Source organism: Atractosteus spatula, chromosome 10 (genome assembly GCF_055471065.1).
Source record: "Atractosteus spatula isolate fAtrSpa1 chromosome 10, fAtrSpa1.hap1, whole genome shotgun sequence".
Classification (NCBI taxonomy): domain Eukaryota; kingdom Metazoa; phylum Chordata; class Actinopteri; order Semionotiformes; family Lepisosteidae; genus Atractosteus; species Atractosteus spatula.
Genome location: NC_142715.1, coordinates 8,724,342 through 8,736,357, shown reverse-complemented (window position 1 = coordinate 8,736,357; position 12,016 = coordinate 8,724,342). Strand labels below are relative to the sequence as shown.

The 12,016-nt window shown below is 39.0% G+C and overlaps 1 non-coding gene across 1 annotated transcript; it reads right to left on the bottom strand.

The window, feature by feature from the left end:
• On the bottom strand, positions 1 to 88 carry trnay-gua (transfer RNA tyrosine (anticodon GUA)). Its single transcript is given in 2 exon segments — positions 1 to 36; positions 52 to 88. It is a non-coding gene; the product is annotated as a tRNA-Tyr (tRNA).
• Between the last annotated feature and the right edge of the window lie 11,928 nt (positions 89 to 12,016).

Genomic DNA, 12,016 nt, shown 5'->3' with positions numbered 1-12,016 from the left:
TCCTTCGAGCCGGAATCGAACCAGCGACCTAAGGATTCCCCGTTGATTCCTCTACAGTCCTTCGCGCTACCAACTGAGCTATCGAAGGAATGTCAAACATTACTCTCTGGCACATACTGCCCAATGTAGTGAAATGTTCTGGGTGATTTAAATCCCACTTCGACATCAAGTTTCGAACTCGTTTCCTTAGTATTGTTTACCTTGAATTTAAGCCACGAACCAGGATTCTACTGTATAAACTTCCAGGGATATTACAAAATGTTTGATGGGGCATCAATCATTCCAGGCGGAAATTGACTCCTTTTTTTTCTCGAGGGATCATATTAAACATTTCATTAGTATCGAGAGGAGGATCACCATGAGACACAAAACAGTTTCTTTCTGTCTTTATTAGAAAGTAGCGTTTGTGCTACATTAATAATATTTTCGTGGAAATAAAGAAGTTGTAAATTTTAAAATTTATATTTGAATCGAAATGTGGTTTTGAGTTAAATATTAGCATGTTCATGTAATTAGTTTGTGTTTGTCATTACTATATATATATATTGCCATGTTACTAGAATTTGTAACTGAAGTTTACTAGTTGTGTTTTTTATGATGATTAGACATTTGTTGATTACAATATTGTATATAATCTATCATTTGAACTACATATTTTTCAGGTGTGAATAATTGTATATTTTAAGAATAAATTTCTAAAACAAATCATTGGCTTTATTTACTAGTTTCTACACCTATAAAAATCTTTCTTTGATGTATAATAGACCTTTAACTATATATGTATAATAGTCCTCTAAATTCAGCCGTATAATAGAACTCCAACCATTTATGTATAATAAACATATAATCATAGATGTCTAATTGACGTATAACGATATACGTATATTAGAATTTCATTCTAGACCAGTTACGGAGCACATTTACACGTCTAAGGTATGCGTTTGATAGTCATATATTTTACATCTTTTGCCCACTGGGATGTGCCGATTTTAACTTAGCAAACCAAGATACACATTTTCTAATGCAGCCTTAATTACAAGACAGTTTGTTTCTCGAAAGAGTGTTATGTAAAAAAAGAGAAAAACGAAAATATATGGATGACAATCTTTCAAAGCTGAAGATTTTACTTTTGAAAAATTGACATTTTATTTATGCAGATGCATTCGCTGATTTTAGAACTTTGCTGTACTTCCTGAATCATTTTCAGTGTTAAAAAGTGGGTGTAGATTTTTCTTTCACGCTAGGACGCGAGTGTGTACATGTGTTTGATTTTCGTTTCACTGATTCTCATTGAAGATTTGGGAATTAACGAGGAAAGAATCAGTTGCCTCGGAAAGCAGAAGGTTTGGTTCTCAACGATATTGAAAACACGTCCATGTAGAGCAGCGTGTGATGATTTGTACTATAAAAGACCAAGTGCTCAAAGTGACGTCTGCGATTACCGTTTAGACTTTTCATCTTGGGCGCACTTTTAGAAAGCAAAGATAGAGCAGTTGTGTTGAATCACTCTACAGTTGCTGTCAGCAGAGTGGCGCAGCGGAAGCGTGCTGGGCCCATAACCCAGAGGTCGATGGATCGAAACCATCCTCTGCTATGTACATTTTATGCACGATTGATAAGCACACCATCAGTTTAATGAAGTGCATTAAAACTGATTTTTTCTCTCGTGTGTATGCAAGCTTCACACTTACGGTACTCTTTCATCTTTACCAATAGCAGATGCCCAAATGTATCTTTGGTTGTTCTGCGATCCTTCATAGTTTCCTCAATTCCTTCAAATGAACATCCATATCAAAGCAATTATGTATATATATTACAATTAAGGTACATATTAAAAAATATCAACGCACATTTGTATAATGCTCATTTAATAATGATTGTCAAGGATTGTCAAGATCTCCAACAAATCTGTGTTCTAATTTTAAAATACTTTTGCTAAGGATACAACGGGTGTATAAATGAATTCTCCCAACAGACAGTTAAAGAAAAATTCCACACCTGAAAATGGTTTTCTTGGACATTGACTTAGGTACTTAATTGTTTACTTGTTTTAGTTCCACACGAGTAAAACACGAAGATTTCCTGCAACATTCAAGAGGGTTTGTGAAGAAATCCCTTCAATTTTTAGCGGAGATTATGTTTACATCAACACAATCTGAAGCGCGTCCCTGAGTGCGTTTGACCCACCAGCCCTTTGTATAACAGCTGCACAGGGAAACATTCCAGTTGCTTTTCACAACTCACATGTTTGTAGTTAAAGAAAATCAAATACTGTCATTTTCCTGCCAGCTGGCAGTATTTCTTGTGCACTGACCAAGAGTAACCAAGAACTTCATTTAATCTTTCGCAGGCTGTAATCTACAGAAAAGGGAGTGAATACATGTATTAATTTATCTTTTAGAAGTTGTATGAATTTCTTGAAGTTCAGAAACAACTTCCAGAAAAGAAATGAACAGTTGCTTCAAAGTAAATCAAGACGTATGTCTCTCTCGCTGTGTGTGCTCTTATCTGTCCATCTCTCTCTCCTCTTCTCTCACTCTGGCAGTCTATGCAGAGTATCTGAAGGGGATGTAACACCACTTGGCAAAGAATAAAAATTCTCAGAGGCAGAATAAAAAATCATTATTCTCTTCTCAGTCAGATTCACAGCTCAGACTCACACTCAGACAGAAGCTCAACGCCGTACTGCTCTCTATCCTCACAATCCAGAACCAGAAGATATTCAGACAATCAGTGCTGCTACATGAACAATATCAGACAGATCAGCCTGGACTCAAGTCACATCTCCCCCTTTTCTCCTTTCTCCCAGCCCTCTTAGAGACATAAAAGAGCTCCTGGTTCTCCTCTCTGTGAACTGGGCTCAGGGGTCACTGATCTGGCAGTTGTGGGCTCTGTTCCAGATCGGAAGCAAGAAGGTTCTATTAACCCTTTCCAGGACTTCCAGCCCTTCAGTATTACTTTCTTTACTGTATATCAGGCTCCAAACATGTTTTTTAAGTGTTTTATAACACAAGTGAGTGTGGAATTATCTTTGTATTTATGTTATAAACACCAGTATTGACACTCTGATCAGTATATTGATTATTAGTAGCCAAAGGCCGATGGTCGTGACTACAATAGTGACCAGTTGACCAGTCTGTAGCTCTGAGCAGTGGGACTCAGATCACACAGAAGAAGACCTGTTTGTGTGTGATTCTACACCAGCCCTGGGATTCAGCTGCTCTCACAAGTGTCTCACAGACAGTCTTATAAATGTACAATTAGATGAAGTCTTGTAACAGTTATACAGTTAATTTAAATCATCAGACTACCTATAGAGCTGAGAGCTGGGTGGAAATAAAACCAGGATACACGTTTTAACCTCCAGGAACATGAGTCTGATCCTCCTGGCTTCTATACTCTGATGATTCATGTAAAACCCTTGAAAGCGCTTATTTCAAGGACTCGTGCTCGTTCTCTACTGCTCCACACGGGTACACTTTGTAACACATTAATCTGTGAAGTAAACGCTTTTCTTTTTGCAACATTTCGAGTACCTCTGGCATTCATGAAAAAGACACTCAAAAGCAGCAGAGACGCGCTCTGCTCTGTCAGAATAAGCGCTGTGACGTTACAGACACCAGCCAGAGCGCCGGGATCAGAGAGAGAGAGACCGCGGGAGGTGCACGGAGTGCACGGAGAAGAGTTATTGATCACTTATCTATCGACAACCAATTATTTAAACTGAAGAACCGTAGAAAAATCGATTAACTTCACCAATTGGTGAGTACTGATTCATTTCTTGACCCTGTTTAAGTATCTAGAAAACAGTTAATAAAGACTGTATCGACCAATTACCATAGTGCATTTAGGGTTAATAATGTTCAATCCGAAATTAAACAATGATTATTCATATTATTATTTAGGTAACTGTATCCTAGAGCTAGAAAATGATATTTCAAGTTCATAAATGTATGTAAGTAACAGTTTAAATGCATTTTTCCAGTGTTTATAAATCATAAGAATGGTAATATCGGCAACAGGCGCCCCGTCACTCCTCGCGTATAAGTGTCTCGCATTTGTCACAGAGAGCGGTGTGACGTCACGGGTAGCAACTAATACTAATATCAGTGTCTTCATGTTAATATTAGTGAGATTACAACTGGAAGTTTTAATGCTAGTGTTCATGTGAGTATTAATGACAGTGGCACTACTGATTGTTTTAGTTTTAATGTTCATATTCATGTTAATATTAATTATAATTATAGTGTTACTGTTGAAGTATAAGTAGTATTTATATTTGTGTTAGTTATCGTGTATCTGTAGATAAGTGTGTTTGTGGTATCTGTGCGTGTGTGGGTGCGTGTCTGGAAGTGTGTGGTGTCTCTGTGTGTGTGGGCTGTGTGTCTGTGAGTGAGTGGGTATGTGTCTGTGAGCTTGTTGTGTCTGTTAGTGTGTGAGCGTGTGGAGTCTCTGAGTGTTTGGTGTCTATGAGTGTGTGTCTATGAGTATGTGTAGTGTCTATTTGTTTCTGTGAATGCATGACTGAGAATGTGTGTGTATGGTTTGTGTCCGTGAGTGTGTGGTGTCTGTCAGTGTGTAGTTTTATATTTGTAAGTGTATGTGTGGGCATGTCTGTCAGTGTGTGTAGTGTCTATGTGTCTATTAATGATGATAGCATTACTGATAGTTTTAGTTTTAATGCTAGTATTTATGTAATATTAGTGATACTTATAGTGTTAGTGTCAGAGTATTAACACTCATCATCATCATGTTAATTTTCATGAGAGTATTACTGTTATTATAAGTATTATTAATCTAGTAGTAGTTTTTGTCAGTGTTAGTAACAATGATAGTGTAAGTTTTGGTGATAGTGTTACTGTTGTAATATTAGCAGTATCTGCATTAGTGTTAGTTATAGTGTATCTGTACCTAAGAGTGTATGCGGTGTCTATGTGCATATATAGTGTCTATTTGTGTATCTGTGAGTCTGTGAGTGTATATATGTGAGTGTGTGAGTGTCTTATTGTGTGTATAAAGGTGTGATGTGTCTGTGAGTGTAAATGTGTGTGAGAGTGTAGGTGTACAGTATATCTATCAGTGTGTGAATGTGTGTGTAGGTGGGCTTGGGTTCCACTGATGTGTCTGACAGAAGTGACCCATCAATAGGTGTTGAGTTCCAGAGCCGCTTGCAAATAAAAAGACTTTCTAGAGTCCAGGCCAACGTCCAGAGAGCTGTGAGTTCTCTGTTTTTATCAGTATTAGTAATAATGACAGAAGTAATTCCCACGCAAATGATTATTAACCAAAACAGACATCAGAAAATATCGCCTTTGCAATGATGTCACTCCTCTTCTTCATGAATTTTCTTTAATGACAGGACATTTCTCTGTCTGAGTGCCTGCTGCGAATAGTGTGACAAGCCATTTCTTTCCAATATTTTCTAGTTCAGTTATTTATCGCATACAAAATATTATTCTCATTAAGAATATTTTACCTGCAAAGTCACAGTGAAACTACTACGGGGAATTAACTTTTTATGGGTGGAAAACGTTCAAAAGACTTAATGCTCCAGGGAAGGCTTGAACACACAACCTCATTGTAACTCCACTGTGCACAGCTACATGCATACCACACACTGACCAACTGGACCTCTGTAAGGCAGGCTCCTACACCAATTGTAAAACTGGCACAAACGTAGGGCGAAACACGGGGTTTTGGCTGTGGATACATCTCCACATGGGGGAAAGGGACAGTAAAATAGTAAGGAAAATAAAAGAGAAGGAACTGAAATATACAGTATGTGCTCACTGTAATATAGGAAGAGGTGGTCAACAAGCAAAACAGCTTTGCGGATAATGTGAAGTGACATTGTTTTGTGTCAGTTAGCCCACAAATTGTGCTTCATGTGCCTTAAGCTGTGCAATTTGTATGATTGTTGAATGAGATTGGTTTCTTCACAAGCCCGGTCAATTACCAGATGAGAGCTTGCCGAAGCACTCCTTCATGATAACTTTCTTTAAGATGATTACACATTTCATTGTCAAGTCGCCTCCTTCGCATACAATAGTAGCACCAACACTAAGAGAAAGGATGGGAAATGGCATTTATCAAGTGATTGCAGTGTTTGTTTGACTGAGGATCCTTGTGTGCTGAACTGACCTCTGGAGAAGTGTAGTGCAGTAAAAGAGAAGATTTGTGTCACTCAAGACTGTAACGGAACAGAACAATACAATTACAAGACTTTTATGAGAGTAAATAATACTGGTGCGTCACAATTCTTATAATGGTGAAAATAGGAGCACCTTCTCTACATTTTTGACTGAAGTATTTAAACGGCAAGAAATACTATCACTATGCAATTAATTAATGCAATTGAGCTCCTCTAAATGTTCTAGTCTGATGAAACAATGTATAGAATTAGGTGACAATTTCAGAATTCATTCAAATGCACAAGATTAATTTTCAGCAGCAAAAAATGTCGAAAATATTTTACAAGAAAGAATCCTTACATTCACCTAAATCAACATTCACCCTTTACATTAGCAGAGAACAGTAGGACAGTTAGTGTCACTGGACACTGCGTCACAGAGGCTGATCTCTTCGGACTTCAATGAGTCTTCCGACTTGTCATAGCTGTTGAAGAAGCACCTGTTGAATCTCTACCGAGATTTCCTGAGAGATCGTTCAGCGAGTGAATCCTCCCTCTGGACTCCGCACTGAGCTGAAAGCTGCACGAATTCCTCACTGTATGTCCTGTACTGTTACATCCGTTCTTGTGTACGTGTTATCTTGTGTTATCTACGTGTAGAAATGTGACAAGAACACATTGAACTTTTTCCATATGTGAAGAAAAATGCTAAAGAGCCTGAAAACTTTGAACATTTAAGTTTGCGTGCTTTATATACTGTATATTCTTTACTTTATATACTTGGGGTGGAGCAGTGGCTCTGTGGCTAACGATCTGCGCCAGTGGCTAGAAGGTTGCTTGCTCAAATCCCTTTGCCGGCGGAGGAATCCTACACCGTTGAGCCTCTGAGCAAGGCCTTTCACCCCATCTGCTCCAGGGCACCATACAATAGCAGACCCTGTGCTCTGACCCCAGGCTCTCTCCTTATCTGTGTGTCTCATGGAGAGCAAGCTGGGGTATGTGAAAAGATAATTCCTAATAAATTGTAAAGGGTTAATAAAGTGATGTTATTATTATTCCTTACAGCAGAGCAAGCAAATTGTTACAAAAAACACCAGCTAATGTCCACCAGCGGAATTAACATTAATATACTGTAAGGTGCTGTTACTTGGGAGTGTTAATCTACAGATAAATTAAACAAATGGCATTTATAGCTCTAAAGTGGTTAACATAGACGTCTGTAACAGATCTTTTCAGTTCATTGCTGTTCCTCTGACTTGGTGAGCCTTTGGAATTTTAACAGCGTTTTGCTTGCCTCTCATGTGGTCTGTGTACCAGTCCATTAAGAGCCGCACTATCACTGTGTCATGTGTGGTCCTACACAACTACACAGCTATCTACTGGAGTCGTCTTCTGTCCGTTGGTAGTTGAGAACAGATTTAATACGGAGCTGCGCAGAAATTTCTGTGGCAAATATCGCTGCAGAACTAGCCCGTGAACAACAACGAAGAGAAAAAGAAATACCACAGGGTTGCCCATAAGAGGGAAAAATAGAAATCAATTGTTCAAACAATTACAACAGTCTTCCTCTTACAGTGGTCTCATGTTATTTTTCTTGCCATAAGAACAGTGTGATTGTTCAACTGTATTGTTCCCCAAATGGTTGAATAATAATAATGATAATAATACTGGTGGTAGCTGATCGTTCTTGTCCGTGGCAGAGTGACCTGTGCGAATAAAGTATGTTGATTTATTCTCCACAAGGCATCGCTTTAGCGTGGGTTTTAACCCATTCAGAGCTTATTTCAACTAATGCCACGTTCCTTTTTCTAGGTCTTCAAATAGTTTACAATGTAGAGGTATCTTTAGTAATAAGAAAAAAGCTGCACCTCGGAGATCCATCTCACAAAAGCAAAGACTTCTTAAAGTGCACTTATGAGCTGTAGAACCTGAAGGAGTTCTCTCTCCTAGATATTAAACGTGCAGATAATGAAATCAGTGATTTACGATTTCCGCAACCTTCCAATAAATACATCTAAGACATGTAACAATCCCATTGTGCAGTTGCAGTGGTGCATTTGGTCAGCGTGGAGTGGAGAGTGGAGTCATGCTGAGGTTGTGAGTTCAAGCCTCACCTGTGGCAGTTTTGCCTGTGATTTCAGCTGCTGAAACTTGCTGTTGGATCTAGGTTGGTTCTTCTGTTACTTTTTCCGCTCGTTGGAGCTTTATTAATGCAGGCACACCTGCTTCCTCTGCATTTTATTTTATCGCTGCTCACAAACCAACATACTGCAGACACCTCTGATACTGTTAATGCTTGTGGGCCACGTGTTCCTGCTCTCAGCCTACTATACCATGTTCATGCGCGTCTAGAAACATTACTGCTCTAGTACAGGAGCGAAAGACTAAGCGAAATCACACCCACTTTGAAAATATCACGTTTGACAAAGCATAGGATGATGAGAATGGGATTCTTTGGATGTTTGAGTACATAAATCAAAGACACTGCGTTCAGCATATTCACATCAGGCACTCGGACAGAGATAAACCCAGAGAAAATCTTCTCACATTTTAATCTGTAACTGCAGGAATCAACAAATTGTTAATTATCTCAACTTCACTTACAATTTTTAAACAATTTACAAAGCCCACAGTGGACGACATTTGGCTCCGGCACACATCAGTTGCTTGGAATATCATTGTAATATTTAATTTGCTTTCCCGTCACACCACTTTTATTAATAATGAAGTTTATCAATACACGTTTATTTAAAACATGTCATTTATTATTGATACAGTTTCATTCTGTCTTTATTAGGAGCTGTATCACAGCTAATGCATGTAAAGCCTTCAGGATGCAATGGTGAGAGTTCAGTTATCCCAGGGAGTGAAGAGAACTGAAATTTAGTAAACCCATATTTTAATAGAGTGTAAATCTTCAAAGTGTTCTGTCACTTCAAAAGCATATCACAGGAGTAGGGATTGAACCCACTCAGACATTTGCTCATTGGGCCTTAAGTTTAACACCTTAACCACTCAGCCATCCTGAGCAACAGTTCAGCTGTTCAATTGCTCAGCCATCCTGGTTTCACCTCTCCAGCTCTGTGTTACACAGAATATATTTGTTCATTGAATATTTTAATTTAATATATTTGTTATATTTTTTAATGGAATGAGACTGTGCACTGGTGGTTCCCAGGGGAAAACAGGGTTATTGAGCCATGGGGTATTCTGAGAATAAATTGGGTGGGTGAATGTAACCGTGCGGTAAAGTAAAACAGTCCTCTTAGATGAAGCGCTACAGATGCAGCCCCTGAAAGTGTATAAGACTTACATTTATAGTACTGCTGACACAAATGGAGCCTCTACATCAGACCAAAATAGCGATGTGTTCGCTTAATTGTGCGTAGGATCTCCTCATGAATCTGTCTCATTCATCAGTGGAAATAGAAGCCATTACAATACGATACATGTTCACCTTCAACCCCGCAGCTGTCGGATGTGCTTGTTTTGGTACTATTTGCAATGAGCACCGAATTAAGAGTTAGGTGTCCATACTGGTATCTTTTAAACTGTGAGGGACATTGGGTTATATACAAACGGGACAGAGACACAGTAATACTCCTATATTAACATGTCCTGCATTTTAATTTACTGATCGGTTTGTGCTAATTATAACCACAACAATACCCCTGTGTCCTGAGCACCACACTGAGCACACGTTAAGCTGGTTCTCTGACTTTGTTCAGCACGACTGCTTGTTGCAGTTGAGCTCAGAGCTGGAGATGATCTCCATATTCTACTGCACTAACTAGTCCGAAACTTAGTACACAGTACACACTTTCTAAATGAAGTCAGGTTGTTAAAAAATTAAACCAGCGCCCTGTCAAAGAAACGTACCCCGGTCTCTCGCGCGACAAGCGACGTTGCTCAGCACTGTACTAACGAGGAGCGCTTGTCTGCAGCTGAGTGTGAGCTCAGTTTACTGTCAGTAGACATTTCCTCTTTTCCAAAGACTTTTTCACCTGCTCTCAGCTTTTAAAGACGGTCATAAACGCTCAAGAAGTAATTCATGTCAGTTTGAAGTCTGTTTCTGTTGTCTCAGCTCTTGATAAAGAAAAGCCGTGCGTGGGAGACTCCCTCTCTGAAGAAGTTTGCAGTCACCCTGCAAGGGAGAAGAGCCATCAATCACCGAGGCAACCACTGAGACAGTTAACATTAAACACGTGAAATGCGAGATGTTGTGATTTTTTTCCCGCTTAAGGCTTCTATCGTTTCCACTCTAACGAGAAAGACCTCTTTATTAGAAGTGAGATTTTAACAAACGTCTCCAGGGTTAACTGCGACCTGAACGCAACGCCTTAGACCACCAGCCATCTTGCCTGTGGTACTTAGAGCAGCGCTCAATAAAAATGATCAGAAACCGAAAGCGCTTCTTATGCGGATCAGTATATTCCGATACCACTGGTTCTGCAGAAGAAATAAGAAAAGCTGAACTCAAAGCAGTGTGTTGCCATTACGGGTACTCTGTCTGCAGCTGCTTTAAGATCTACTCACACCGTGTTGCCATTAAGGCTACCTAGTTAAAAAAAAACGTATCGTCACCTTTTTGAGCGTGATTATTAGACACCCGTTAAATCTCAACCGAGGTTTCTTGAGAGATCGTTCAGCGAGCGAGTAATAAAAAACTACTTCGCTTCCAACCTCTGCTGTCACTGTAAACTCGGACTTGATGTTCTGCAGATGTGCAGTGTGCCTTTCCTCTCGTCGTATTCAAGAGTACTCACTGTGTGAGCTCCTCACTGCGTGTTCTGTACTCTACTGTGATTTAATTTAGATGATTACGTGGAGTAGAGTGACAAGATCTACTTGAACATTTTCGGTTTGTGAAATGAAACACTAAATACACTACTGTAAATACAAGTAATGGACATTTAAAATAACCACAGTACAGCTAGAAGAGTGAAAGATAAAAGACTATTTAGAATGACAGTCACAATAGACTTAAGAACAACACAACCGCCCGCACAGGGACTTGAACCCTGGGCCCTCAGATTAAAAGTCTAATGCTCTACCGACTGAGCTATCAGGGCTCTGAAAAAAAGTCGACACTGTCGGGATCCTCGCAAGTCACGTGTTGCTTGTGCCGAAGAGCAGTCATACCTGACCCATCTGGAACGACCACTGACAGGCTTTATCCAGAAGCGACGGCACCACTCCCAGTAGAATGAGAGAGAAATACAGCATGACATGGGTAGTTAAGGGGCTCCCACAATCCATCTTTCCTCACATTACTGATTTTTTCCAATAGCATTTTGACCTTTTTTCACATTCAGATTTTTTTCACATTTAATAAAATCTTTTAATCAACAACATTAAGAAAGAAAACAAATGGAACATTTTTTGGAACAATAATTAAAAAATAAACTTTCAATGCCTTGGTTGTATACGTGTGCACACCCTTTATAAAGGGAGATGCAACTGTGCTGAAATTTAAAGAGCATTTCTGTAGAGAAAACAGCATTTTTCTGCCTTGATGTTAAGCTTAGGGAGCCTGTCTTTTAGAAATTCTATTTCTTAACACCTTGCACAGCCTCCCCACAGACTAACAAATATTTTTTGGAGAAATTGGCTCACACACCGGAAGACACTAACGTTTATCTACGTTAGAGTATGTGAATAACAGTTTAACCGAAAAAGTTTGCAATTGTGATTTTGTTAAAATTCAATAAATCGTCTATCAACAGTTAGAAATTATTAAGAAATTGTTTTATTTCATAAACTATAAGACAATTAAGAGAGTTTATAGGCCATATCCGTCGCTTATGTTCTTTTAACTCTAGCGTTCAGGATCCAAACCCAGGTGCGGACGGTTGTGTTTCTTGAATCTCTTGTAATCATCAAAAG